The following is a 24,466-nucleotide window of genomic DNA, read 5'->3' as shown; positions in this document are numbered from 1 at the left end:
GACATGTTTAATAATATACAATGGCAACTCCTATGTAGTAAAAATTGCTCTCCTTTGATCTCTATTGTGCTTAACCAATGTACCATGTAAACTGTAATTGTGTGGATGTTAGCAACCATTCTTTAGTTTGTACCTAGGTAAGGGTCAGTTTGACCCACTTCCCCATCTGTCGATGATCTCATGATGTTAGTTTGTAGCAACCATTCTTTAGTTTGTACCTAGGTAAGGGTCAGTTTGACCCACTTCCCCCTCTGTCAATGATCTCATTATGTTAGTTTGTATCATAGCAACAGACACTCATGATTAATGTGATTTTTGGTATAAGAAACCCTACAACCCTGTGGTTGGGGCTGTTCTCCCAACAGCCATTTTTGGGGCATTGTGTGAGACAGTCAGCTGGCCGGCTTAATAAAGACTCTCAAATTTGGACTTTTCAGTGGTGATCAGTCTGTTATTAAGTTGCGCCCCATAACAGGAAAGAGGACATGGACTCAAGTCCTTCCTCACTAATCTGACCTGGCTCCTCTGGCCAGCTCACACTTTTCAGAACCTGGAGCCTGGCTTCCACCTGCGGGAGCTGATTAGGTGCTTCAGAGAGTGATGAGCTCTTTTACCGGGGACTAAGCTCCATGGTGCCTAGATTTGAGTCACACCTTCGGCCTTTTTGTTTTTTATTTCGAGACAGGGTCTTGCTAAGTTCTGAGGCTGGCCTCAAAATTTCCATCCTCCTGCCTAGGCCTCCTGAATCAATGAGATTACAGGCCTGTGCCACAGTGTCCAACTGAGTCACATTTCTTGATGGGCTCTGATGTCCATGAGCAGAGGGACAGACAGGGGCTCCTGCTGGGGTCCCTGGGAGCACTCATGGGCATATGATGCCACTCCAGTGTCACTGTGCTGGGGTCCAGGGTGAGGGCTCTGGAGCGACTTCTCAGGATCTGATCCCCATCCTGCAGCTGTGGAGCTGTGTGATCTTGGGCACACTGCAGCACCTCTCTGTGCCCCGATTCCTGTCTGGGACAAGGGAGAACACCACTATCTGCCTCCCAAGGTGGTGGTGCTGGTGGACTGGGTTCATCCCGTCCCTCCCTGTGAAGGGAGCACAAGGTGCCCAGTGTCCTCCTAGGGTGAGGGAGATGCCACCCCACGGCAGGTTGGGAAACAGGCTAGGCCACCCGAGTGAACCCCCAGCCTGACCTCGCCCCAGACACTGGACTCACCTGAGTCCAAATACGGCTGTGGCATTTCTCAGGGGCCACTCATGACCATCTGTCAGTGGTGACCTGGGGCCTCGTCCCCAGAGGCCTCTCTGCACAGTGAGTCACTCCAAGATCCCACGATGTCCTTGCTGAGGGAGCTGATGGATGGGCTTGTCCAGGATGAAGGTGGACGTCCCATCACCTTCCTGGGTGACCAGGCTGCGGGCGTCTACACTACCTCTACACTGGAGCTGCTGGGGAGGGACCCCGGGCTGAGCCCCCCGACTGTAGCTCAGGGTGACCACAGAACACGTGGACCCGGCCTCCTGGCCCCTCCCACACACACAGACACACACTCATGTCCCTAGCCACAGGCTTAGGATTCCCTGCCCTCTGTGGTCACCTGAACAGTTCTCTGCCTCCATGGGCTCCCAGGCAGGGCCTGGTGTGGCCCCGGGCATGTCTAGCCTGCTGGATGAGTGGCGCCTGGGCTCCCACCAGGCCCTGGTCCACGGGATGTGCTGGGTTTGAGGGCTGATGTTGGAGGATGCCAGGCACATCTCCCTGGCCCTGTCACCCTGGGGACCCCTGTTTCCTCAGCAGTAAAATGGGGGGAAAACAGCACCCCTGGAGCTGTTGATCAGCAGTCAGTCAGCAGAGCCACCCATGCCATGCTGGCCCTGAGGTCCCTGCTGTACCTGTCCAAGGTCCCCACTCCACGGTGACCACCATCCTGGACAAGCTGTCCTGGCCTTCAGAGACAGAGCCACCATCTCCCCTGGTGGCCAGGCCGCATGGCCACCCCTCCCACTGTCAGGCAGGACACACACTGCTTCCAGGACTGTGTCCCGGAGACAGCCTGGCACCAGGCAGGTCAAAGATCCAGGCAGATCTTTTTCTCTGCCAATGCCTCATAAGCGCCTGTGAAAAACCCAAGCACTGCTCCCCCTGGAAAAGGGAGGGCTCCTGGCCACCGGCTGTCCATGGCTGGGGGCTGCAGGGGCCTCTCCGGTGCTTTTGCAAGGAGGCACAGGCCAATACTGCCGGTGGAGGGCTATGAAGCAAGGGCGGATGGTGCCGACCCCAGCCTGGCTCCATTTTTGGCTGGACAAGCTGTGTGGCCACTCTGGGTTTCTGCTGCCTCACTGGAAGTGAGTATGGGAAGAGAGGAGGCCAACCGGAAGGGTGTGGAGTGTGACTGGTTAACCTGTGGTGGGCAAGGATGTCACCTGCTCAGCAGAGATGGGGAGGTGAGATTGGGGTGGAGCAGGCAAGGGCAGTGAGCTCGCCCAGGGACGGCATGTGGGAGGCTTTGTACACCTCATTTTGGCCTCCTGAGTCCACCCTGCCCATGGGAACCCAGCTCAGAGAGTCACAGCCTCTGGCCTGGGCCACAATGACTACCCTGAGATGGCTGTGTCCCCCTCCCTGTTTTAGGTAAGAGAAAACTGAGGCAGGGGACAGTCAGACTCTCCCAAGTTGCAGGACTGGTCAGCAGTAGCACTGGGGTCAGGTTGTCAGAGGGCAGTGCTCAGGCCTCCAATGTCCTGGTGTGGGGAGGGTTCTGGCCCTCCTGGGGCAGCAGCCCACCTGTCCTGGGCTGCACGGCCATGGTCAGGAGGAGCTTGGAGACAGAACCCTGTTCTCAGCTGGGATGGGAGGCTCTGCAGGGCTCCCCCACAGTCCATGCCAGCTGGACACCAAGCGTCCCAAAGGGCCACACCCTCTGCCTCTGGCCAGACGGCGGCTGCCTCTTTCCACTCCCAGGAAGCCCATGCCCTCTGTCCCCCTCAGAGACAGGAACTGAATTTGAAGGCTTCCCTTTGGCCATGGTGCTGTGGCCAGGGCTCCAGCCTGCTGCCCATGGGGACCCTGCTCCAGAGACCAGCACGGCACAGGGCCCCTGGGGCCTGCAGCTCTTGGGTCTTCCTATTCTGGTCACGTCGTGCCCACACCTGGCCACTGTCTGCCGCTGCCACTCTCCTTTCCCAGACCCAGTTTGGGGTAAAAGCTTTGCTTATTAGTCAACCTGTGTCCCCTCACTGATTGTCACACAGGAGTGGATTCATCTAAAACCCCAGGCAGCCACATGCCAGCGTCCCCGCATTGGGAGGCTGGTCTGAGGACACTGTGGCTGTGTGGCCTGGCACATGGCATGGGACCTCAGAAGGGGCCTCACAGTGCCGTGGGTGTGGCCCCTACCTGGCCGCTTTCCTCCCCTGCAGGTCCAGCAGGGGTAGGTGACAGAGAAGGGGCTGGAGTGGCCACAGCTACCAGCTGGCACAGGCTCCCACTGGTTCCCAGCAGTGCCCACTGCAGGGAGTGTGTCTCCCCTTCAGTCAGAGTGTTCTCTCACAGCTTCCTTGCCCCTCCTTCCTGGTGCACGGCTCTGTCCCTGCCCCGACCACAGTGTCACAGCTGCTCTGCAGAGGAGTCCACAGGGCTCGACCTTTAGCCTGGCCTCGCCAGCCTGGTGCTGGACAGCAATCAGCAAGTCTGAGGGACAAGGGGTTCAAATGCCTCCCATGGACCTCAGCATATGTCCCCGGGGTTTGGTAGTGGCCCTGGGAGGGTCGGTCTCGTTCCTGTCAGGAGGCAGGTGCAGATTCACGGGAACCCAGAGAGCAGAATCCAGACAGGGGGGTCTCCGGCCTGTGTTTCTGGTGCAAGGGCAGAGCTTGATCTCTCACCCCTGGGGACTTGGGGTGCTTAGGGGTGACCTTGTCTTGAGGGGCTGCTGGCTTTGGCTCTAGAAGCCGAGATTCTTAAAGGAGATGTGACCAAAGTACCTGGGATCAAATCAGAAATTACAAATGCCAGCTGTGCCCCATCTCAGGACCCCCTGCACTGGGAACACAGCTGTGATCCAGAGGTGTGGGCAGTGGAGGGGTGGGTGCAGGCCCTGGGCAGCCTGCCCAAAGCAAGAGGAGAGACTGTGGAATTGGGGCTTCTTTCCAGACACCTAGAGGTTCAGTCAGGCTTCTGGGAGCTGGAATGAGGAGGAGTTGATGTTCCCACCTCCCCCCAGAAACAAGACAGCTAGGCGGCCAACGCTGTGGGGCCAGGAGAGGCAGGGGGCCCTCCCTGATTTAGCACTCCAGAGCGGGGACAGCTGGGCCCAGGGAATTGGAGAGGAGCCAGAATGCAGAGAAATGAGGCTAGATCCAAAAATCAGATTTCTCAGTTCAAAGGTTTCCCCAGGGAAAACAGGGTTTGGAACGAGGGAGACCAGGGGATTGGAATGAACCAGATCCAGCCATCACAGAACCCAGGGGCAACCCTCAAGCTGGGGTGAGTACCGTGTCCAGCCCGCAGTCAACCTGAGCAGGCTGGGGCCTGGGAGGTGAGTGGGCAGGAGGACATGGCTGCCCGCAGTTGCCACCTGGCCTGGGCAGGCTGACCTTGTTCCCCTTGCTCTCAGATGGGCGGGGCACTTCCTGCCTGCAAGAGGGACTCGAACCTGCAGGGAATTCCAGGGCCACCGGTTGCAATAACCAAGCAGAGTGGACCAGACAGCCTTCTGCCAGAGGGAATTATCGTCAGGATCCACTCACACCCCAGGGACTTGAGAGGTGCCACCTGGGTCACCTCCCAATGCGCATGTTCCCAGTCAGAGGCCAAGTCGTGGGGGAGGCCTCACTCACTCTCAACCAGAATCTCCCTGGTTTTGGTGATGAAAAGCCTCTGAATGTCAATCTCAAGGGGTCAGGGGAGGGGCTACCCAGAGGCCAGCCTAGATAAGACACAGCCGCTGCCCTCCAAGAGCTGACAGTGGGTAAGAGTCCACAGAGGCCATAGTGTAGTGAGGAGGAGCCTGGTGGTGCCAGACCCAGCAGAGTCCAGAGGAAGAGCACCAGGTCAGGGGGTCCAGTAGAGACCATTCTGAGTGGGCTTGAGACCTGAAGGGCCAACAGGCAGTAACTAGGAGGAAGGGGTCAGGGGAACAGGAGAGGGAGCTGCTCCTCCAGGTGACAGGTGTGGACTGGGTAAGACAGTCAGCCATGGAGGCATCCCTGAGATGGGAAGGATCCAGGGGCCATGCGAAGCTGCTGGAAGCTGAAGACAGAAGTGTGAATGACCAAGCTGAGACCTTCCACCCACCTCCATGGTCCTGACTAAATATACATTGTCTTAAACTACCAAGTTGTGATTTTTAAAGCAAATTATTGTGGCAATAAAAAACAAAGAGAAGATGGAACTGGAATTCTTAGTGTTAATGCAGTAGATTTTTAAGGGGCTATGAATTTTCCTCTAGGCATATCTTTAGCTACTATCAGAAGCATGGGTGGTTTCTGAATTTTCCTTTTAGAGATTCAGCCATTACAGTGCTTATTTATTTTCTGAGATGTGGCCTCATTTATGTCACACAAACTGACCTTGAACTCATAACCTGCCTGTCTCAGCCTTCTGAATAGCTGAGATTACAGATGTGCATCACTATACCTGACTTCAGTGCTTACTTATTGCATGTTACCATTTTTCTATTTTTAATTTTCCCATATTTTTAAATTAGTGCATTATAATTATACATCAGTGGAAAAGTTTTTTTATGGTTTTACTTTTTGACTCAAACATTCTGAGGAGAGTATTTTAAGATATTAGAGCTTTTCTTTATCCTGTTTTGATAAAATTTGTACTTTAATTGCATGTGTTCATGGAATGGTATCTGTACTTCCCCTTTCAGGAATGTTGCTGAGGCTGACTTTGAACTCACGATGCTAATGCCTCAGCCTCCCAAGCAGTGGGTTCATAGGTATGCGCAAGGCCTGGTCTCCAATTTTAACAACACACTCCCCACCTCCAAATTCCCATGAGGACGGTCACTGTTGACTGTTTGAATAACATTGCTCTTTACCTTTGACTGTAGCTCTATTGTGGGATAATGAAGTCCCTTGTCCCCTTCCACTGATAGCTCTGTGACCTTGGGCAAGGTCATCACCTCTCTGAGCCTGCTTCCTCATCTGTCACATGGGGACATCCATGCAAGGCTCCCAGCTGTTGGGAGGGCCACCTGGTTTCTAGGGCCCAAAGAAAGTTTCGGTAACAGGGACGGCCACTGCCGCAAGGGGTTCCTCTGTTTTCTCTGGTTCAGATGCGGGAACCAGACCTCAGTCCCTGCTCGAGGGGCAAATAAATAACTTTCCATCTCTTGCTGCCTAACTAGAAGTGATAGCTGAAAGGAGGCTCCACGCCCACTGAGTGCTCAGCAAGTTCAAGACTTTTCTGGAGTTGACACACTGATCGTTTAAGCTCAAATGTTAAGCTACAATTCTGCAGCTCAGACTCTGCCCAGTGCTGGGCTCTCGTGGTCCTGGCTGAAGGCCACCTTGCCCTCAGCTAATGACAACACCCTGGGGTGGGAAGCGGCACCTCTTGGGAAGGCAGAACAGATACTGCAAACGTGGACTCCCCAGTCTGCCAGGGACAGCAAGAGGTGCCTTTCTGGGCAGATGGTGGGTGACGTTCTCTGTTGAGGTGACGGAGCACCACATGGGGAGGTGCAGAGAACCAGAATGTGTCACAGGGACTCCCTCCTGGGGCTGTCCAGCATGGGGAAGCGCGTCCCTGCACAGCATGGTGTGGGGCAGGAGGCAGCATGCCCGGCAGCAGGACACTGCTTCTCTCCTGTCTCTGGATCTCAGGGGACTCCTGCTGCCCCTCAACAAAACTGTACCTCAGTTTGGCCTCTACTGACTTACTGGGACTTGGTTTAGAAGTCACCTGGGAAGCCCTCCCTGGCCTTCCTCTGGGATCTACAGCCACTTTCATGTCCCTTTTCGGGACCCAATTACCCACCCCTTGACCATCTCCCCAGCCAGACTGCTCTCTGTGAGGGCAGGGCCTCCCAGCTCTGCTGATCACTGGGCCTTCAGCCACCAGCTCCGGCCTGGCCAGTAGGAGGCTGCTGCAGGATGCTCAGTGAGGGAAAGGGACTCTGGCAGAGTCTTGCAGCTCAAAGTGACCCCGCCAAGATGGAACCCACAAAATCGTCTTATTGGGAGAATAAAAGGGTCTCCATGGATGAACCTAAGTCAAAGTTCTAGGGATCATTGTGCATCATCTGGGGGAGACCTGAAGTCAATGGAGGGCCCTCCTAAGAGAAAGACAGAGGGAGATTGAAGGGACACAGAAGGTGGAGCCAGAGGCTGGCAGGGTATGGGTGCAGGCTAAGGGACACCTGGAGCCACCATGAGTTGAAGAGGCAGGGAGGGTCCCTTGGCCCGCTGATGCCCCGACTTCAGACTTCTGGCCTCTCGACTGTGAGAGAAGCATTTCTGTGTTTACTCCATGCACTCCTTGGGGTTTCTTGTGGACACTTTTGCTCAGGGGCTCAGAGGGTTAAGAATGGCCGACTGCATTCTACCTTTGGAACCAACATGCTTAAATGGCTGAATTCTAAAGCTATCTCACGAGGTGGAAATCAAGGTCAGGTTCACCTTGAAAATGCACCAGGCGGTAGCCAGAGTTGTCCAGATCCTGCAGCACCAGGGGCTCTGACGGCAGGACCTACCACCTCCAGCATGATGACTCCATTTTCCAGCATCCCTTGCAGCTAGGCTCAGCCATGTGCCCATGTCCTGGCCAAAGGGCTGTGGGTGGAGCCATGGGAGGATGTCCATGCTGTGTCCCTGAGGGGCATGAGTTCATGTCCCTTCCCCTCACGCTAGTTAGGGGCAGCCCTGGGCAGTCCTCTGGGTTGTGTAAGGGGATTAACTTTGGTGTCCCATGACAGTCCCTGTCAGACTGGGACACTCACCTCGCCACAATCCCCCAGGGGAGAACCCCCACTGCATTAAGGACACCTGCTGATGTTTGTGTCTGGCACCACAGTCGAATGCACCCTAACCTACTGCCATCTCCCTGAAGGCCACCACTCAGCCATCCCCCCAGCGTAGAGAAAGCCGCTATTCTTTGGAGATCCACTTCCTGCCTGCACATTCCTGGGACATTGGCCATGGTGGTCTGCTCATTTCCTGGAGCCTGTTTCTTCACCTGTAGGGGAATGTCTGCCCTGCCCCATGACTCTGCCAAGACTTAGCTGAGGGACTGAGCCTGAGGGTGCTTTGACTGCTGGGTGCCGGTGTCACCTGGAATCCCAAGACCAGGAGAAGGGAGGGTTTCTGAGAGTCCCCAGGGAAGGCAGGAGCAGCTGCTGCCTGGAAATCTGTGAAAGAAGATATCTGCTGTTGGCACAAGCCCAGTGACGGCACATTGTGGCCCCAGCAGATCATTTTCATGAGAGCTGCAATTTGGGGAAGTGGGGCTCATTAAGGGGATGGGAGGGACGAGGCCTGGCTTCTGGAGATGTTGTCGAGGCTGCATCTCTTCTATCCTATGGCTGATCTAGAAGACCTAGGCCTGGTGTTCATACTGGACCGCTCCAGCCTCCCAGGGTTCGGGGGTGAGAACAGCCTGCCAGGTTGTGGGGCACAACCTTGGTGCCAGGGACTTGGGTGACAGCAGCCAAGGCTGTGTAGAACTCATGCATGGCAGGCACCTCCCCAGTGCATCAGAGGGAAGACACTGAGGCACAGAGAGGTCATGAAGCAGGTCAAGGTCATGCTGCAGAAAGTGGGATGTGACCCAGGTGGTGCTGGTGAGCAGGAGAAAGGGCCCAGGACAAGCCAGGCAGCAAGAAGGTGCAAGGGTGGGCAGGGGCATTCTGCCACGGTGACCTCAGGGAAGCCACTTGACCTCGCTGGGACTGGCTTTCCAATCTGTAAGATGGGTGAGCCTTGGATGGAACCAGGGACAGTGCTGGATGCAAAGGGCCAGGTGGGTCTGATGGACTCCTCAATTCTGCCATATGTGGTGACCTCTCTTAGACAATGAGTAACCAACAGACAGGTTGTGTGCCAATAAACTTCATTTATAAAAACAGCAGCTCGTCTGACCGATGATCTGCTGACCTGTGATTTCAGTCATGTTCCTTTGTTCCTTGTGCTTCATTATATTTATATTCTTAATACTTTTTCTCATATCGATTCACAGGCATTCCTTGGACTTTGGGAGAACCACAAACTGGGTGAGCTAGTTATGGATCTGTACTTGTGGGAAATGTGAAAATGAGCTAAATTATTTTTGTTTTGAAAGGGTTTCTGGTCACTTCGAGGGATGGCAGGCCTGGGGCGCAGCTCAGAGGCAGACTGCTTGTCTGGCACACACGAGGCCCCGGCTCCACCCCCAGCTCTGCAAAAACACAAGATAAGGCCAAACCAAGTCCAAGCCCAAACCCAACCAAATTTCGACCTAGAAGTTTCTGAGCTATGTGCGGATTCTGCCTACACAGGCGAGACGCCCCTCCACCTCTTAATTCTTAAAGCAAAGGGGCAGCTCCCATTGTGCCCTCGGTTCAGTCTCCTGCATGGGGACTCGCCCCTGCCCAGGTTTCTCCACCTGATGGTCCCTGGTCACCTCCAGCCCAAAGAATTTAAAACCTGACCCCTGGTTCCCATGAGCCAGCCTCAGGTGCTGCCCCTGCTTCCTCCAGTTCATCTCTGGATTGGGGCGCTGGGGTGCTGGCCACTGCTCCACTCTCCCAGCCAAGCCTTCAGCTCGTGTCCTTGCTCCTCTTCCTCTGTCCAGATCTGGCCTTCTGTCCAGTGGTCCTTGCCCACTGCCAGCACCCTGGCAGGAACTGTGTCTCTTGGGATCCTGCAGGTGGAGTCTGCCTGCTCCCCATGGGCCCTGGTCCCAGTCCCTTCCCTCTGCACAGTGTTCTGGTGTACAGGTCACCCACCTGTGTCCACATATCCCACCACCTGCCCTCGCCCCCCCATGGCTGCTGGGAGGAGGAAGTGGCCCTTGTTCTTCAGCAAGTGCTGGTTAAGCACCCGCCAGGAAGGGAAACGTGACCTGCATGGACATGGCCACTGCCCTATAATCAGAGAAGAGTATGTGTGACATCACAAAGCTGGGAGGCAGCAAGGATGCTGGGTTTCTGCAGAGCATCTATGGGCCAGGCCTCTCCCGTATGGAGCTTGGGAGAATCATGGGCCGTGAGGTGCCCGGGCACAGCCAAGGCAGCATGGGGACCGGGACCCTGTCCTGGGAAGCAAGGGCTGCCCTGGGCTTTCATCCTGAATGCTGCTGGGAACGAGGACAGGCTCTTGATGGAGCCCAGCAAGGGGGATGGAAGCCCGCGCCCACGGGAGAGGATGCGCTCCTTTCCTGCAAGGTGCACCAAAGGGTTAAAGCGTTTACTTTAAAATTTAAATTCCAGCGGGCGCCCCTCCCTCCTGTCCTTTGAACATCTAACTGGCAACCATTTCCTATTTCAATCTCAGCAGAATGAATCAAATCAGGTGTGGAGACCGAGCTTAGCACTGTTCCCCAAAGCCTGCAGGTCGGGCCCGGGTAATCCCTCCTGTCCTGGTTACCGTGGAGCCCAGCAGTGACCCGCTACCTGTGGGGCCACATGGAGCAAGAGACACTCCTGCCCAATCCATGGGGGGCCCAGGGCCAGGAGGCAGCAGTGTCCACCCAGCAAGGGAAGCCACGTGAGGCAGGTGGGGCAACCTCAGGTCCCCGCACAGCACAGAGGTCCCCTGGCCGGGGGCCATGATGGAGAGCAGGATGAGCAGGATGAGGAGGGTCAGCCCGTCGGTCTCTGCCTCCTGCCTGCAGGGTGGTGGGCTGCTCTCCACCTGCCCCCCTCCTGAGAAGTGACAAGACACTGGCAGAGGACCCTCTGGCTTCTGGCTGGGGCACCAGTCAGCCCACGTGTCCCCATATCCCCAGAAGAAGGCAGAAGTCTCCAGGCTGCTAAAACTCCACCTCCTGCCTGCCCCTCCTCCACATGTGCATCTTCAGACTGGCCCCAGAGCTGACCCAGTGTCCCCGAGTTAGGCAGAAAAGATGATTCTGCCTGGTCTCCTGCCACCTGGTGATACTCAGTCCTATGGGCTGGGATGTGTAGCAACAGGAGGGCACCAGCTCCTGGGGTCAGGCTTGCCTGCTTCCCGCCAAACATGGGCCCACCTGGAGCTTGACACGTGGGTAACGAGAGCCTGGTCCACCCACCCTTCCTGCAGATGCAGGCTCTGCCCGGGGCCTCTTGGCCCTGCCCTGTGCTCTGCAGGAGGGTGCAGCCTGGCTCAGCCCAGATCTGACATCCTGGGCATCTGCTCCTCGTTGAACAATAATTAATAATAATAATAATGACCCCCACTTCACATTCAGGAGGCATGAGACCCTGCTGTCCACCCATGACCTGCTTATTCTTTAACAGATGCCGCCAGCCTGGGATTCTTATGCCTCTCTGAAAACATGGAGAACTGACGCAGAGGCAGCGACCTGGACACTGGGATGGGGGTCTTCTGAAGCAGGGCTTCCATCGCCTCAACCCTCCCTTCCCTCAGGCCCTGTCCAAATGTCTCCCTCCTGCAGGCAGGCTGCGGGCCCTGTGTGGAGAAGCCAGGGTCCTGTCCACTGCACAGCCCCTCCCCGCCAGGCCCAGCGGGCTTCCACAGGCCTCCCACCCAGCTGCACTTCCCAGCTGCACTCCTGTCCCCTGAGGTCCCGCCAGGCTCCTCCCTCTGTGCCTACCCAGCAGGCTGGCCCTGTCACAGCAGGGGAACTGCAACAAGGGAGACCTGAGAGCCAGAGGCCCTGGGTGGCAACAGGAGGGAGCTGGGCAGGGTGGTGGCACCAGAGGCAGGACTGGACCTCGGCAGGATGCCATGCAGGACAGGGAGGGTTTGCTCCTCTTCCAGTCTCCCATGCCTGCTGGTGCCTGCCACTGGTTACACTGGACAGCAAGGACCTGGGATATGCAGTCAGCTGGCAGACCTGAGGTCCACATGGGGGGTGAGTGTGAGAGTCAACAGGTGGGGTCCCTGCCCCTGGACACAGCCAGCCCCATCCCCCAAGTGCTGCTCCAGTTCTCCAGGCCCCGAACCCCTGTGTTCTGCCTCCCTCTGGATTCTGGCCCTGGGTGCTGCCTCCGTCTCCAGGCCCTGGGTCCCTGTGTTCTGTGTCCCTCTGGCCTGGGCGCTGCTTCTGTCTCCTCTCTGGTCCAGCCGGTCAAGTTCTGTTCCTGGCTCCCTATGGACACTCTGGAGGCCACAGGCTCCCAACGATGCATGACCCTCTCTCCTGCCCTGCAGGAGTCACTACAGGGTCATGAGGTTCAGGCCCCACAGCAGGTCCAACCCCAGCCTTGCTCAGCTGCCACTGTCACTCAAACTGGACCAGAGCCTCTCCCGAAGGCCCCTAGGCCATGCTCCAGTGCTGACCACCTCCTGCCAGGTGGCCGAGTCTCCCCACTCACGGCACCTGCTGGACAGAGCAGGATTCCAGCCGCAGCCCCACAGGAGGAGTGACGAAGCCCCTCCTCTGGGCAGGCAGACACCCAGCCTGGCTTCCCTTGTCACTTAGCTCCACATGACTTCACTCCAGGACGACCACAGCATGATCATAAAAATCACAATGGTCCTCGTGGCCCCTAACTTCTTAAAGACTGGTTTCCAAAGGCAAGGCCCCAGGGTCACAGAGACCCTTGTTCCAACTCCAGCTGTCCCCTGAACTAAGTGCTGTGACTCCTGGAACCGAGCATGGGGACAGGGGACGGGTGCTGAGGCTGGGAGAGGCGCTCATCAGTGGAGTGCCATTCAGGCCAAGTCTCAGGAAACAGGAAAGATGGGGGTGGGCACTGTGCACAGGCCCTGGGAAGGGACAGAGGGGCTGAGGCCAGGTGGGGCAGGCCTCGCACTGGGGAGGGGACCTGACTTTTAGTGTGCAGGGGAGGCCCCAAAAGGGTCTAAGCTGGACCAGCCGGATCCAGTTCACAGGGCTGCCTGTAGGAACAGGGTCTACCTGGGGATGGCTTGATGGCTGGGTGCCAGGCACCCTGAGGCCTCTGTGGAGAAGTGACTGTTTGTTCATAGGTCTGCCTCTGCTGTGCAGCATGCCCCATGGCAGGGCTGGGTCAGGCCAAGGAAGGGACACCCTGGCCAGTTTTGGAGCAGGCCTCCCTTTCTGCTGCTCCTGATCTTAGGTCAGACAGGCCTGGCCTGCGTCCTGTGCAGCCCTCAGGCTGTGACCCAGGACAGGGGCCTGGAGTTGTCTGGCCTCACCCTCCACAGCGGCATTGCTGTCCACCCCCCAAATTCCACAGTGAGGAGGAGACAGAACTGGACAGCGAGCCTCTTGGGTCTGTCTCCACCGTGCACAGGGCTGAGCTGGCAGCGAGCAGAGCCTGCTCCACAGGAAGCCAGCCAAGTGCTGGACACTGGGGAGCCCTGCTCGGGACCCAAGCCCCTGGACACTGGACAAGGACTAGAACCTCATTTCCACAAAAATGTGTGATGTGACTGACACAGAATGCCAAAGGTCCCTGGGCTCCCGCCAGTCTCCCTCCACAGTCCCAGTTAGGAAGCAGAGAGCACACAAGTGTCCTGAGGTTTACTCCCCCGGCCCACTGACCAAGCCAGCAATGTCAGCGCCCACTGACAGAAGGACAACTGTGACTTGGGGCACCGGTTCTTCAGTCAAGGGGCTCAGACGAGGCCGAGGCTCAGATGAGGGTGAGGCCTGGCTTCTCGGTTCTGCAGCATCTCTCTCGCTGCTGGTGCTGGTACGGCCCTGCCAGGGGGCTGCCCTCAGGCTGCTGGTCAGGAGCGAGGTCCAAGGCGTGTCCACAGGCCCCCAGCTTATGAGTGGAGTGTGGCTGGCACTGGTGACACCTCGACTTGGGGCCTGATGCTACAGTAGCTGCTCTGAGGTGTCCCTGGAGTAGACCCGGGTTCCTGGTCCATGTGAGGAGGACGGGTGGACAGAGTCCCCTGAACAGATGCAGGTGGGATCCTCGCACAGCAGCCCTGGGGGAGGCAAGGGCAGAGGCTCCTACCTGCTCAGCATGTGGCTGTCCCTTTCATGGGCTGCTGCAGGTGTCAAGCGGTGAGGTTGCGCGGCCTCAGGGAGGCCAGGGACCTGGGCCAGGACCTCCCAGCCTGAGCTGGTGGGCAGGGTCCTGTCCAGACAGCCTGGTTCCTGAGCACAGGCCTCGCCCAGCACTGCCTGCTCCAGGAAGGGTCAGGGTCCCGGCTTCAGGTGGCTGTGCCCCTGGGGCAAGTCCCTGAGCCTCTGCACCCTGAAACCCTGAACCTCCTCTTAGCAGATGGGCCCCTGGGTGGCCTCAGGCTGGCGGGGCAGAGCAGGTGGTGGGGCCCTCTGGGGGCAGACAGCCAGAGGGCTCTGTCCTCTCCACCCTGGACCTGTGGTGGCCCCACCCCAGCCAGGGCCCTAGCCACGTGCCTCTGGTGCCAGCTCACAGCTGAAGGGTCTGCTCCTCGCCGTCAGGGTCACTGTCCTGCAGCTGCTCCAGGATCCTGTCCAACACCACAGACCGCTTCTTCTTCGGGGGCTCTGGAGCCCAGATGGTGAGAGAGGAGGACAACGAGGGTAAGGAGAGGGGAGAGGATGAGGGGAGGGCACGGGGAGGAGCAGAGAACCAGGAGGCAGGACAGGAGGACAGAGGACGTCAGGGGAGGGGAGAGGGAAGGAGAGCAGGGCAGAGGAGAGGATGGCATGATGGCAGGGAACCAGCCGGAGCCCCTCCTGCCTCCACGTCTCCTCCCCATCGTCCCGCACAGGAGGCCCTGCGTGAGCCTCCTCCTCCTCCCTGAAGGTCAGGCAGGGCCGAGGCAGGGCCGAGGGGACAAGCAGGACCCATTCCTGGGACTGGAGGCCACAGACTCCCATGGTGCAGTGAGCGGTGGGCACCCAGTCGCAGCTCAGTGCAGGGCCCCGGGGAGGCATGTAGGGGTGCTGGGATATGGCTGGCAGGAGGGGACATCTGGGGTGGGCTCTGAGGAGTGCAGAGGAGTTCTCTGTGAGGAAAGGGGGAAGAGGGCAGGAGGGATGGCGGCAGGCAGCCTGGGCCCCCACACGTCCCTCCTGGCACCACAGCCAGACTCCTCTCCACCCACAGCAGCTGTCACTGCCTGTGCAGGTGAGGGTGGGCCAGGCGGCAGGGTCTGAGGTCGGCCAGAAGGGAGCAGCATGGCTTTGACCTCAGGCCACGCTGAAGCCCACGTTATTGCCTGCAGTGGCGGGAGCAGGGGTTTAGGAGACAGGGCAGCGAGACCTAGTGCTTGGCTGCCTCTCTGTCAGTCCTTCTGCTTGGCCAACCTCTCATTGGTGGACAGTCCACTCAATTGAAGACTTCATTTGCATAGAGCAGGTCTCAAGAGCCTCACTCGGTTCCCACTTCTGCTCCTCTCCAGCCTTCCAGGTGCTGAGGCCCCCAGGGTGGCAGCACAGTGCTTTGCCCAGGGGGACCTGCCTAAGCCGCCTCCCTGCTCACTGCTCCCAACTGATGGATGCGGCCCTGGTCTGATCGAACCCCATCACCTTCTCTCTGGGAACCCCACCCTCCTGGGAGCCCCCGGACATGTGCCCCAGGCACCTGTCACCTAAGAAGAGACCCCACATCCCTGGGGCACCACCTGAGCTGGTTCAGGCTGCAGAGTGGGCCACTGGAGGCCTGGCCCAGTTCCTGCCCATCCCACCTCCCACTGGTTCCCGGCCCAGGACCACCACCCAGCACCATGTGACAGCCTTTGTCCTCTGCAGCTCTGTGACCCCAGCCTTAGCACATGGCCTGGCACGCAGTGGGGCTCCTGAGACCCCTGGGTGATGAGCAGGTTGGCCCTTGGTCTGAGGGCGTGGCTGAGCTGCCCACATAGCAGAGTGGAGGGCTGAAGTGCAGGGCTGGCAGCTCGCCCCGCCCCCCTACCCCATGCTGCTCAAGGCTGGGGCCCCTGGTGATCGCCAGCTCTGATGATGGCCTCTGGAAATTGAATTCATGGGCACGTAATAGGCACCAGTAAACAGAAGGCCAGCCACCGGGCTGTGGGCCTGCCACCCACACCTGAGACCACAGGGGTGGAGGGTCCCCTGGGGCCTGTCCTCCTGGGCCAGGCCTGACCTGGGATCCCAGGAGTAGCTGCAGTCACCACCTTTAGCTCCACAGGACTTTTTATTCTCTCTCAGCCCAAGCCTGGCAGGGGACCAGCCTCCCTTTGGGACGCTGGCCGGAGCTTCCCAACAGGTCGGACCTGAGCACTGCTCCCTCTCCCTGCAGGCCTGGTCCAGACACCATGGACTCTGGCCACCACTCCCTTCTCCAAACCTCTGTGGGTGCCACCTCCCCTGGGAAGTCGAATCTGCTGGTTGGTCACCAGGGCCTGGAGCAGGCCTGTCACCCTGTCAACACTGCCTCAGCTCCTGGGCCACCTGCCACTCCACTCAGGCCCTGCCTGGCTGTCTATCCATCTGGGGAGCCACCCAGGGGCCATGGTGGTGAGGCTCCCCTGACCTCCCTACTTAAAGTCCACTTCTCCCCATGTCCCCCACTTCTGGTCTCTTCCTGTCCCTCCCCACAGTGCTCAGCTGGCCTGTTCCACTCTTGGACTTCTTCATCTGTCCACCTCACCTGCCTGTTCAGTCCCCTGCTCTACTCCCGACCCTGGGCAGTGGCATGGGGACATGACTGCGGGGTTAGAGGGAGGCCCACAGTAGAGGAGATGCAGTGCCACCAGACTAGGGCCAGTCTAGGGCCAGTCTAGGGTGAGCAGCTAAGTGGTCTCCTTCCTGTAAGACCCTCCACACACCCCCACACCAAGCTCTGCACGGACCAGCTGTGTGGCCTCAGGGAACAGCCTCCGCCTCTCTGCCCCGCTGGTGGAGTGGCGAGGCTCAAGGGAGTGCAGACGGAGCTGGTGCAGAAGCGGGCTGTCGGTGACTGGGCCACACGCCACCCCACCGCTGGGCCAGGCCACAGGACCCAGGTCCCTCTCCTCCGGGAGGCAGCCAGCGCCAACAGGCAGGACCCGCCATGCCACACAGGGCCACCTGCTGTCGCTGTTGAGATGCAAGGGCACATGGTGACTGCCAGCTCCGCGACCCATGGGGTGGCCCTGGATGAGTCACCTACATGCCCCCCCACTGGGCCTGAGCTCAAGGTCTTGGCCAGGTCTTCCCCAGAGGACTTGAGCCAGGCCAAAGGCCCCAAGGACACCCAGCACCCCACCAGCCCTGCTTCCAGGGGCAGCTGCGAACCCCACTTCTGACATCAAAGCCTCAGGGGGTTTCCCCCACAGACACTGCAGAGCCAGGAAGGTGTCAGGTAAAGGAGGAGAGGACATCCGGACACTGGCCCTGGGAGGGAGCCTGGCAGAGGTGCAGCCTCCACAGCTGTCCTGCCCACCCAACCTCCAGCCACCAGTCTGCATGTCTGGAGGCCCCTAATGATTTCAGATTTCAATTAATTCCCTGAAAGAGTGCCAGTCCATGTCTCTCTTCCCCGGCTGGCACTGCCACCCTGCGTGCAAGGCACGGGCAGTGGCCAGGCCTGTTGGGGGACAGGAGAACACTTCACGGGTTTTGTTCCAAAGAACTTTGAGGAAAGGCAAACTGGGGGAGAAGTGGCTGGTGGGGAGAAGGGGCTCTGCAAGGAGCCCTGAGGAGAGGTGGCTGAGCAGCCAGGGGAGGGGAGGTCAGCTGGGCTCTGAGCAGAGGAGAGGAGCCGGGGCTCGGGGCTCAGGATCCAGGCTTACCTGGGATCCAGCCTAGCTGAGTCTAGCTGGGTGACCACAGGCAAGTTGCTTCACCTCTCTGGGCTCAGTTTCTACAGTTATCAAGGACAATGAAATGTACAGGGCCCACCCCTCTGCCTGGGGTGCTAGAGAACGTGAGCCAGTGCAGCGCTGTCACTGGAGGCCCAGCTGCTTGGGAGGCTGAGGCAGGAGGATGGCGAGACCATCTCAAAGGCCAGAGTGGCTGTATGTGAGGGAGGCGCCCAGCCCACAGTGGGTACTCAGGACGACACCGCTCACTCCTGGAGTCACAAGGGGAGGCCACTTCTTCCTCTCAGGGCCCCAGACGGATGTAGAGGCCACGGTCACAACCACCTCGAGGGTGGGGAGGGAGCCCTGCCAGCAAGGTGGGCAGATGGGGAGCTGCGACGCTGGCCCCAGCCCCGTGTCCTCCCACTTTCCTAGGATCACCTCTCTGGCTATCACCAGCATCAAGATGTGGCCAAATGTACAAGCCCGGTCTCAGGTGGGTCCTGGAGGGGCACCCACACTAGTGAGTGACTGGGGGTCCAGAGGGGCGCTGCTGCACATGTCTACACCCCTGCTGATCCATGCAGGGCCCTGACCGGGCAATGGGGCAGGAGACCCTGAGAAGGGTGGGCACACCTCTGTCAACTGTGAGCCACAGGCCCCGAGCAGGCTCCTCTGCTGCAGGCCCAGAGCCGGCTAGACTCCAGCAGGCCAGCAGGGGTAGGGCAAGCAGAGGTGAGGTAGGGAGGGTGGCAGGACGCAGAAGCCAGGCTCCAGGCTAGGACTCAGTGGCCTGCCATCCTGGTCCTTGGAGGTCACCCCAGGGGAAATGGGCACAGGCACACAGGTGTGGGTGCCCTGGGGCCAGGTGCCTCTGCTGGCCTGACCCCCACAACAGTGGTGCTCGGCCTGGTTCCTCTCTGGCTCCACCCTGCTGTCCCCAGGCAGGACCCCAGGTGCCTCCCTTTTCTGCCCCTGGGCTGCTTGTGGCAGGACCGTGCACTTATCTGTTCAAGGGGACAGTGCCTGCTCTGCTAGTCTCACAGAGCTCTGGATGGTCCCAGCAGGTCTTTAGTACTGAGCTCTCACCAAGTCCCAGGCTCACGCTGAGACCAGGACAGGGAGCTAAAGCACTGCCTGGGGCCTGGGAGCCAGGCTGAGGGGCAGCTGGGCCCTGCATCCCCAGGGTCCCATCTTCTCTGCCCTACCTGGACAGCTCCTACGTGAACAGGACGGGCAACAGTGCTGCCCACAGAGGACTCAAGGACACTGGCTGAAGGCCCCAAGGCCAGGGCAGCTCCAGGAGGGGCTGAGCAAATGCTAAATGTAACCAAGCAGGACCAAGGTGACCTGTGAGGCCACCCAGGAGCTACTTAGTGCCCAGCAAAGGACCCAGCTGCCCCAATTAAGGGCGAGGGCGCAGAACAGGACTAGGACCCAGGCACCTGCGGGTTCTGGGGCAGCAGGCTGTGGACTTTCTTGAAGAGATCCCTGAGCTGGTGACACCAGCGTTCCACTTTTCAGACAAGGAGGCACTGACCTAGGCTGTGGGTACATCACGTGACTACAGGCGCTCCACGGGAGGCCCTCTCCAGGTCCACCAAGCCAAGGTCTATCCTCAGCCACCTGTGCTGTGGCAGACAACACCACCTGGCTCCCTCAGGAAGCAGGGACTCCACAGCAAAGGTGCAGGCCAGGACTCTAGGCTGCACCCTGCACTGGGTAGACAGAGCCAGACACCAGTGTTGCCCGCATCTGCTCCCAAGGGTGGGCAACTGGGGTCACCAGGGCCACCGGCACTGCTGTGACTGACCCAGGAGTGAGGGCTCTGGCTCCCCAAGTTCAGTCTGGCCTGGTGACCTCACTCGGGACATCTGGGAATCATGGGATCTAGGACCTCTAGACTAGTCTGGCCATTCGGAGACCATGCTCAAGGGAGGGTGCAGGTTCTCTAGCCTGGATTACCCAGAGTGCATCCTGAGCCTGGACTGCAGGCACAGGCTAAGCCTGGGGACCTTGGGCTTGGTCTCGTGCGCATCTGAACCAACTGGAGAGGTGGGAAGCTTCCTGGGGTGGGGACTCTTCAGAGGGGAAAGAGGTGACCAGGAGAGCCGGGGCAGCATCCACCACTACATTCGGGCCTCAGGATCTTTCAGGTCTCAGGGGCTTGGCCAGCTTGGGTCAGTGTCAGCTGCCTCTCTTTCCTTTCGACATGGGCCCTGGGTGGAGGCAGAGCTGATGGGGAAGAGATGGTACTATCTCCTCTGGGACCAGGTAGGGAGGCTATGGAGTCAGACAGTCCAGGGACAACTATAGGGAGGACTGAGGACTGCGGCAAACAGGAGGCTCACGCTTTCTATAGATGGGTAGCCCGTCCCCAGGCCGAGTGCCCCGTGGGAAAGTGGGACAAGGGTGTCCAGACACGCTTTCCCAAGAGAGGTCAGAATCTTGATTTTCAGGCCAAATCTTCCAATAACAAAATACTGGTCATTAATTCAAAGTCATTTTGCTTTCCTATTTTGTGGGCAAGACACAGATCTGTGGGTTCCCTCAGCAGGGACCAGCTGGTGGCCCCACATCTGTCCTGTCTCCTCTCCTCCACAGAGTCCAGCTAACTTCCTTAGGTCATGCCAGTCCTAGAACCTCTTTCTGTGGCTTTGTGCTTCCTGGCCTGGCCAGTCCGAGGTTCAGAAACACAACTGCCCCCCTGCCCTCCAGCAGCCAAACCTCCTTCCACCAGTTTCCAGAACTCCTGTTCCCAGCTCCCAATCCCTCGTCCACTCCTGCCGGGCCCCTGACCCTCCCGAGTGGCCCCGCAACCCTCCTGTCAGTTTAATTCTGTGATCCATGATAAGGAGCAGGAGACTTCCCCGTTAGCCCTAGTAGGGATCCCATGCAGCTGACTTCCCCATTAGCCCTAGTAGGGATCCCTGGCCTCACTGGCGACGGCTGAGTGAAGTGTTTGCTGAATGCAGAGAACACGAGTCAACAACAATTTAGCTGGACTGGGAGCAAGCACCTTGCCACACGAACAGCCACTCCTAGGGGACAGGGCACCTGTGCAGGATACTGCAGAAGCACCTGGAAATATTTCCAAAACACCCCCAGTGAGGCTCAGGGTGCAGGGGACAGAGGCTGTGTGACACCTGCTCCAGCTGGCCTCCGGGCCCCCGAGTCCCCAAGCCACCTTCTGTCCCCACAGCCAGCCACCTACCCCCTGCCTCAGCCCACACAGTTCCCCTTGTGACCTTTCTGATCCTGTCTCCAGCAGCTGTGGTGGCCCCAGTCATGGAGACAGGACCCATCTCCTCAGGGCAAGCCCTCGACCACGCCTTCCTGTCAGGACCCTGCGTGGTGGCCTGGGACAGTCCTCTTTGACATCCTCCTCAGGGTGCCTTCGGAAGGGCTGTGGCACCAAGTCTAGGCCTGAAAGTGTGGAGCTCCAGGTGGCGAAGGAACCGTGAGAGAGGGAGGCTCTGAAGTGAATTCTGACTTCACGTACTTGTTGGAAGTTTCCTGAGTCTTAAAGCCTGATGACCATGTTTCCATGGTCCAGATCAAGCAGGCCTGTCTGCAAGGCTGGTGGATGCCAGGATGAAGGCTCTTGGTCCCTGGTCTTTTGGAATGTGTTGTCCTGTGAAGTCAGAGTTCTGGAAGAGGGTGTGTGAGCTGTGGCAGGCTGTGGGTGTCATCCCTATGCTGGTGACTTCCCAGTGCACCCCTCAGCTCCGACTTCGCCCGTGAGCTCCCAACTCAGCCATCAGCTTGAGATCACGGTAGGTGTCTGGAACCCAGCTGACCAGAAACCCACCCTCATGCCTTTCTTCCCAGCCTCCCGGATGGCTCATTGCATGGCCCACCATGCTGGGTGACTCGGAGCAAAGGCCTGGGCAGCAGGCTTGCTTTGTCTCTTGCCCTCTAGAAGCCAGCCTGGTGACAGTACCTTTTCCAAAAAGTGTAGTCTACCTCTTCTCTCAAGTCCAGTCCTTTGCTATGGTTACTGTCCTTGCTTACCAGAGAAAGACATGGACCTCCTACCCCATTCCTGCTCCTCTATGCTGCCACCCTGAGAGATAGCGAGGATAAGGTCTGAAAGAGGAAATCTGGTCCTGGGACTCACACCCCTTCTTAAACCTTCCGGGGGCTTCCCACTGCATCTTGAATAAAAGCCAGGCTCCTGCCAGGCCAGATGAGCCTACAGCTATGGTGGACCCCTGCTGGTCCCTCCGGTGTATTTCTGGCCCCTTCCTACCCTAGACCTGCTCCCTAGCTCCCATGGTCTGCTCTGAACATGGCTGCCTCAGGGCCTTTGCACCCGAGCTTCCTCCTGCTTGGAATGCCTACCTCGGGCTGCCATGGTACCTTCAATTTAGAGAAATGGTGACTCCCTGTGAAGCTTCCAAAAGCACCATGGGGAATAAGAGTGAAGGGTGTCATCCTTTCTCATTTCCTGTACAGGACTTTGTCAATCTGGTAATCATCTGTCTTTCCTCCTCCAGTGTCAGCTGCATGGGACGGGCCTTCTCTTCAGCCCAGAGCCAACAGTGTCTGGACAATCATGTGATCAGCCAAGAGCTGCTGAGTGCATGAGTCAGAAGCAAAGCAAGGGCCCCTCTCCAGGGCACACTGAAGCCGAGACCTGAGCTGGCAGGGGAGGGGAGCTGCAGTTGGGAGGCTAGAATTGCAGGCGGAAGAGGCCAGTCATCTGGGGGGAATCAGCTATGTGGGGCTTTTGGGTACACAAGTCCAACCAGCCCACAAGGCCGAGGGGCTGCCAACTTCCAGTGAGGTCCAGGCCGTGAGGACTTCAGGCTTTGTGGGTCACAGGGGCTCTGCCACAACCACTTGTCTGTCCCTGCAGTGTGAGATGCAGATCCTTGGGTAAGGCTACGTTCCAATAAAACTTTATTTACAATACCAGACTGGGGGCCATGCACTGCAGCGGCCTCCCTGCTGGCCTGGGAGCCCAGAATTGACAGAGCAGGCCATTTGGGATTTAAGGTATGAGGAAACAGCGTCATCTGTTCCACTGGGTCCAGAGCTGTGTGCCCTCAGCAAGTCAGGAGAATTCTCTGGGCCTCAGTTTGAACCTCTGTAAAATGGGAATAGCACCTCTCTAGGGAGTTGGGGGCTAAAATTAAATTGAATGTCTACACTTGAGAAGGAGAACTATTGTGGGTCCCTCTGCATGCAGGAAGTCCCCGTCACAAGCTTTCCCCTCTTCCTTAATGTTTTCCTGGCTGGGTCTTCCCCAAGTCACATGTGCATGCCTGTGACCCTAGTGCCTTGAGAGGCCGAGGCAGGGCTGCAAGTTTGAGGTCAACCCAGGCAATTAGTGAGACCCTGTCTCAAGAAAAAAGGGCTGGGGATGCAGCTGAGCAGTGGACAGAGCACCTCTGGGTCCAATCCCCTGTACGAAAACAAACAAGGAAACAATCACACAACTGTCTCTTTTCAGATCAGTGGTGCTTCAAGGCACAAGGAGGGAACATCTGGCTTTAGACCAAATGACTTCAGTGCCAGCTGGGCAGCTAAGGGGGCCCAGACTGGGTGCCCTTGGCACATGGGGGCAACACACAGGTGCTGGTCTCGGTGCTTGCCTGTCCTTCCCACACAAGCAGTCCTGCAGCACAGGAGCTGTGCCACATGCAGGGCCCACAGGCAGACCAGGGAATTGTCCCTGGAGGGCAGACTGGAACATTTGAGGGAGAGGAGGCGTGGGTGTGACGAGGGAACCAAGAGAAGGGGGAGTTGGAGGTCCCATCTCTGAGCAGACCTGCAGCCGAGCAGCGTGGGTGATGCACAGGGCTCCAGCAGCCAGGCTGGCCCTGTCTTGGCTCTGTGCTGGAGGCTGGTAACTGGCCAGGACTCTGTGCACGGGGAAGCTCTGGCTCTCACAGCCTGGCTGGCCCAGCCTGTGCAGGCAGGGGACGTGCTGCCAGATGCTTGCCATGTGGGTCCTGTTTCTGCCCAGGCTCCGGAGGTGACAGGTACAGAGGCTAACCACAGCCTGCCCGTCCCCAGCTGGAATATGGCAACACAGGAAGCAGAGCCTTGCTCTGGCCAAATACAGCCCCTCTGCCTCCCAGCTGGCTGTGGACCTGCACAGAGGCCAGATTTCCTTCCCACCATTGTGTCCCTGCCAGGTACCACGGCCTGAGGCCCTGAAAGCCTCTCAATGCCACAACCCGCTGGCTTGTGACACGTTTGGGAAGAAAAGGACACAGCCAGTGGGGACTTACCATTCTTCCTCTGCTCTGCTCACCCTCCCACACACCAGGCCTGAGAACAGCATCTGATCCAGTGGCGCTGGTGCTGCAGATGACGAAACTGATGAAGGACCGGGAAGGGAGGAGGTTTGTGGGGGACATCTGCCTGGTTGTCCCTTCCCTCAGCTCTGCTGTCCCATCAAGGTCTTGTCCGACACAGGGCAACTTTCAAAAGTTGCCTTCCAAGACCTGCCCTGGTGGTTCCATTTTACAGGCGCATCAATGTCCCATGCAAGGGGAGCCGAGACCCCCTGCCCACCTGCAGGGATGTGGCAGGAAGAGCTGCAGCCTCCACCTGAGATCCAAGTACCTTCCTGGCAGAGTTCAGGACCAAGGCCAGGGCCAGGGAGGGAACTGGGCACAGATCCCGGTGCCCTTGGGCCTGCCAGCTCCTAGGAGCACTGGACAATGTGACCTCAATACAAAG

Source organism: Sciurus carolinensis, unplaced genomic scaffold (genome assembly GCF_902686445.1).
Source record: "Sciurus carolinensis unplaced genomic scaffold, mSciCar1.2, whole genome shotgun sequence".
NCBI lineage: Eukaryota > Metazoa > Chordata > Mammalia > Rodentia > Sciuridae > Sciurus > Sciurus carolinensis.
This window is presented reverse-complemented; position numbering follows the sequence as displayed.